A 6,000-nucleotide genomic window follows, 5' to 3' on the forward strand; every position below is an offset into this window, starting at 1 on the left:
GAGTGAGATCCCAGTGGAAAGAACAGGGCCATCAAAGAAGGAGGTACCTTTCTCTGAAGGGAGGAGAGAACTTCCACTTTGACTATGGCCTTGTCTAAATAAGATCAGAGTCGGCGAACTCAAAAGGCTTCCATAGCCTTGGCAATTCATGACTAGAGCCTAGGGAGATTACTGATGCCATAAACAAGAGCGTCAGTTTGTTAAGTCAACAACAGGAGTCACTGTGCACTTACTCTCCATTTAGGATCTCTGGCCTTAATGTGTTGTTCAATGTGAATTAATGCTATAACTAGTACTCAAACAGCATTTTACACTTTGTGTTTCTATGTGGATGCAAACTGTTGAAATCTTTACTTAATATATACTAAATGGATCTTCTGTATATAAAGAGAATTGAAAATGAATCTTGATGTGAATGGAATGGGAGAGGGACCGGGAGATGGGGGAAAAAAGCCATTGTAATCATTAAGCTGTACTTTGGAAATTTATATTTATTAAAGTTAAAAAACTAGGTCAAGCAAATGTAAACAAGGAAAAGAGTTACAATAGTATTAATATAAGAAAAAGTACAAGGAGCATGGAGCACTATTAGGTATAAGATAGATGTTAAATCTCATAGAATTATTACAATTCAATGTGTGTTTTACAAAAAATAAGATTTATTTGAAACTTGGACTTACAGAGGTAGGGAGAGAGAGAACTTCTTCTGGTTCACTACCCAGATGGCCACAACTGCCAGCTCTGGGCCAGGCCAAAGCCTGGAGCCAAGAGCTTAATCCAGGTCCTCTATGTGGGTGGCAGGGGCCATCTTCTGCTTTTCCCAGGCCATCAGCAGGGATCTGGACTAGAGGTGGAACAGCCAGGATGTGAACCAGAAGCCGTTTGGAGTGTCGGTCGTTGTTGCAGTCGGCAGTTCTACCTGTTCTGGCACAACACCAGCCCCAGATATGCATGCTTCTAACAATGTAATCTCACTTGTTAATAAAACTGGATAAAGCTAAACATAACTGGAAAAAAATCTAGAAACTTAGCTAGATTTTTAATCACACTATTTTTAAAAATAGACAAGTCTAGAAAACTAGGGAAAATAATATTTTGTGTTAAATTAGGATGCCTCATCTTATATTGATCCTATGGATATATAATCACCAATGGATGAAAGCATATCATTTCTCTTTTTTTTCCAGAATTATTTATTTGAAAGAGTTACACAGAAAGAGAAGGAGAGGCAGAGAGAGGTCTTCCATCTGCTGGTTCACTCCCCAATTGGCCGTGATGGGTGTAGCTGCACCGATCCAAAGCCAGGAGCCAGGAGCTTCTTCCAGGTCTTCCACGTGAGTGCAGGGACCCAAGGACTTGGGCTGTCTTCTACTGCTTTCCCAGGCCATAGCAGAGCAATGGATGGGAAGTGGAGCAGCCGAGACTAGAATAGGTGTCCATTTGGGATGCCGGCACTGCAGGTGGCAGCTTTACCAGCTATTTACAGTGCCAGCCCTAACGTTTACTTTCTGAATATTCATAGAACACTTATCTTAAAATAACCATTGAACCACAAAGGAAATTTTGGTCAATATCCCCAAAATTAATGTTATTAAGACCATATCTTGTACTAATATTTAATAAAACTGGAATCAATCACAAAAAGAGTAAAATAGAAATTGTCTTCCCATATATTTATATAACTTAAAATACATGTCAGTGTATTCATAAATAAAAGAAGGGATTTTAGTGAAAATGAGAAAATCCTTAATAGTTCATACATGTGAAAGAAGTACAGTGACTCATCGGAGGCCTGGAAGAAGTTAGCTGGCAACCTGATTTAAGTCAGCAGAAGTATAGCTTGGTGGTGGGCTGTTGAACAGCTCCAAAGGCCAGCTCAGGGTTTAGAGTTGCAGGTGAACCTGAGAAAGCTCTGGAGGGCTGTGTGGGTGACAGACACAGTTGTTCTCTGTCTCTTACCAGACTCCAGTTGGGTAAGGGAGCGGCCCAAAGCCAGGAGACCTCAGCTGCCTGCTGAAACATCCTGAGTCCACAGTGAGGGCAGCAGAGAGAGATTTCTCCTTAGGCTCTCAGACTCTGCAGTTGTGGAGAGCCCTTTGCTTAGGATCAAGGCTAGCTTACACTTGGCCTCAAGTCTTTGGAAAAAACCAGTTAGCAAGCTTCAGAACGATGATCTTCCCTCATTTTGACAACTTCCTTCCTATTGGTTAAAGAAGACCGCCATAAGCAAGGTGATCAGGAGAAAGACTTTAAAATGCACTGAGTTTTACAGCACGTCTGAAGACATCTAGATGAGCTAGTGACAAAGTGGGGGATGGGTAGTCCTCTCCCACTTTCATAGCCAAGCTAGGGTCGGCAGGGGCCCTTGTTGAGCCACAGGATTGGTTGCAACTGCGAGAGCATAACAACTCAGGTAGGGAGGTCACCCTGACTCCCCCTCAGCCAAACCCAAGCCCACATGGTGCCACATTCCTGTGTGAAGGGCTAGGAGAGAGCTGCAAGATTAGACAGCAACTAGTTGCTGCCATCCTCAGGCTACTTGCGAGGGCATAGGCAGTAGAAGTGGCAAATTGATGTTTCTAGAACATACTTTACACCACAGCATTTTGTGTTAATTATTGCTTTTCAGTGTGCTGAAGTCCTAATACCTAGTCCCTTAGAACGTGAGGATGATGCAGCCGTGGGTGACGAGGGTCACCCCCTCCAGGGGCTGCAAGAGGTAGGGAGGGTCCTCTGCAGGTGCTGGAGGCAGTGCAGCTCTACCACACCTTAATTTTGGATGTCCGTGCCTACAGGCCTGTGAGAGAGTTAATTCCTGTTGTTAATTCCTGGGCACAGTGCTTTTTGGGGCAGCACTAGGAATCCAAGATGAGCACTTTGGAAGCACTGTTACATAAATCTCAGGACCAAAGTGGTCCTGGGAGAGGCTGTGCAGGAAGTTCATCTGAATCTCTGAAAGGGTCAGTCTTGGCTTCTTCCCCTCTCCTCCTATGCCTCCTTTGTGTTACTGAAAGCTCCTTGCAGCCTTTACTCGTTAGTATCCAGTGTCTTTGGCCTCTGGAGGTACATGGGACTTCATTTTTCCAAGTGATACCCATCGTCGCATTCAACATTTTACCCTTCGCCATCACTTTTTTTTTTAATATTTTTATTTATTTATTTGACAGGTAGAGTTACAGACAGTGAGAGAGAGAGACAGAGAGAAAGGTCTTCCTTCTGTTGGTTCACTCCCCAAATGGCCAGTATGGCTGGCGCTGCGCTGATCCGAAGCCAGCAGCCAGGTGCTTCTTCCAGGTCTCCCATGCGGGTTCAGGGGCCCAAGCACTTGGTCCATCTTGTACTGCTTTCCCAGGCCACAGCAAAGAGATGGACTGGAAGAGGAGCAACCGGGACTAGAATCGGTGCCCATATGGGATGCTGGCACCATAGGCGGAGGATTAACCTAGTGCACCATGTCGCTGGACCCCTGCCCCCCCCCCCCCGCATCATTTTTTAACCTCATCATCTGTCTGGAAAATGGGACAACTGACAGTTGCTTTCTTTCAGAATACTGCATGATAATAGAAGTGAATGACTTGACATGTTCTTGATAAAGATAATCTAGACAATATTTTTGCTTAACCAGTTAATGCTGGCGTACCAAATCACGTAATACATGTTAAGAACCAATGTTGGCACTGCATGTTCCTGCCTTGGACCTGCTGTAGGGAAAATATCTGAAACTAAGGAGATTAATATTCAGTTGTCTACTGCCAGTCTCTGGGGGTGTGGGACTCAGCTGAATAAAAGACACTCAGACAAAGCTCTATTCAGCAACAGGGCTCGATCCATGACATTTAAGTGGCTGTTCCTAGCCTAATAGTGCTACCCCAGATAGAGCAGTCTTTCAGAGTCTAAGATTTGCTCTTTTTACCTGATTAGCAATTCTTAAAGATGGGGCAACCCGCCTTCTGACTCTGGGGCTGTGGTCACAGCAGACATTGAAACAAAGGACGTAAGTTCAGACAGGGAAGGCTTTTGTCTGCATGAATCTGAAATAAGATGCTGCTGAAAGTCCTGAATTTCTAGTACGATATTCTATTTTAATCACCGATGCGACACTCCCATAGGTGAATCTTCTAGTTTTATTGTATGTGTCTACAAGTCTGTTGCAAATCTTAACCCGGTTCTTAGCTACTTATGTGAACACAAATACCCCTGTGATTTTAGTTCATTTTCTCTTCAGTTTGTGGTCACTCTGGGATGACCTTCACTTTGGAAGCCTACTGATGAGGAGGCCCTGTGCACAATTCTTTATATTTGATTTGAAGAAATGCAAAATGGCTCAAGTAAATTAAAAGCAATTTGATTTTTATGGGAAAAGCTTCCATGAATTTTTTTCACTTCTCTGGCGTATTTAAATCGATATAAACTTTAAACTGCAAGTCATTGTGGTTGTAAATACAGGAGATAGAATAGAATTCATATAATATCTGCATGCTATTTTTGTTATAAAATACTAAAATACTTATTTGTTTTTCAAAAATTTACTTATTTATTTGGAAGAGTTACACAGAGAGAGGAGAGAGAGAGAGGTCTTCCATCTGCTGGTTCACTCCCTAAATAGCAGTAATGGCTGGAGCTGTGCCGACTGAAGCCAGGAGTCAGGAGCTTCCTCTGGGTCTCCCATGCAGGTGCAGGGGCCCAAGGACTTTGGCTGTTGTCCACTGCTTTCCCAGGCCTTAGCAGAGAGCTGAATCAGAAGTAGAGCACCCAGGACTTGAACCAGTGCCCTTATGGGATGCCAGCACTGCAGGCAGCAGCTTTACCCACTGTGCCACAGTGCTGGCCCCAAAAATACTGATATTTTTAAAATATAAAGAGCCTGACTTTGAAATTTTTGAATCAAAGGAAGTACAGTTTTACCCATGGATATTGATATTTTTGGCATATTTTATCTGCTACTCAGGGAATTTTGAATTTTTTTTTACAAACAAAAGAAATTCTTGGACTTCCTCAAATTTCTTACAATTGTTGATATTTAAAAAGTGAAAGATAAAGGTGAGTATGAAATTAAGATGGAGAAATAAGCACATTACTAGCTCCCTTCTTAATCTAACTGACCATAAATTGTATAAGTATCCCAGTAGCCTCACCGAGAAGGTCTGGACAGTAAAGTTCTCTCCTTCCTGCTGCAGTGGGTTCTGTTCTGGGCCTTCAGTCATGAAACACCCAGGAGTGAAGACAGAAAAGCAGCACACAAAAATGCATCACCAAGGACTTGATAAACACCAGCAACATGAAAGAGAACAAAAGCAGGAGAGAGAGAGAGAGAGAGAGAGAGAGAGAGAGAGAGAGAGACTGAGACTCACCCTGAAGTCACAGGTTGAAAAGTAGCCTCATGGCGACAGGGAAAGAGGTTGCATTCCTGACACAAGAACAGGACATGATCAAATGCATAGAACTCTTGAAGAATATTGAAAGCATGACTGTCAAGATTGGATAGTCAATAGATGAACTCGGAATACATGCAGTTGGAGGAAAAAAACCCATAGCAATAGATTGAGCTCAAGAATTAGAGGACCCAAGATGACCTCAGATACCGGAAAAACAAAGGAAGGACCACATTCCCAGGAGACTGAGAGAAAGTTTCAGTAGAGAATGGACAGAACAGAGTCTCTCTGGGACAGCAAGGAAAGAGGGCAAAGACACTGCCAGGACTGGCCATGCCACCAGCTACCCCTGCATCTGTGTGGATGGCTGTCAGCTGGGAAGCACTGTTGCCAAAACAAGGCTACAGAAGGTTGCTGTGGTGCCCTGTCACTGTCAGCTTTAACTGAGAGAGAATTCCACATTCTCTGCCACTCACTTCAAGTCCATTCGGGGAGCTGACTGGGGTTTGAGAAACTACTTTACTCTGAAAAGTGAAGCCACATTGCCTCCCCCATGCCCTCCAAAGTGCCAGACCCAATTGACTATGTAGAGTTGAAGCTGAACTTTGTTCTGAATCAGTGAATAGCA

Source organism: Oryctolagus cuniculus, chromosome 2 (assembly GCF_051225735.1).
Source record: "Oryctolagus cuniculus isolate XC-2025 breed Fujian yellow rabbit chromosome 2, ASM5122573v1, whole genome shotgun sequence".
NCBI lineage: Eukaryota > Metazoa > Chordata > Mammalia > Lagomorpha > Leporidae > Oryctolagus > Oryctolagus cuniculus.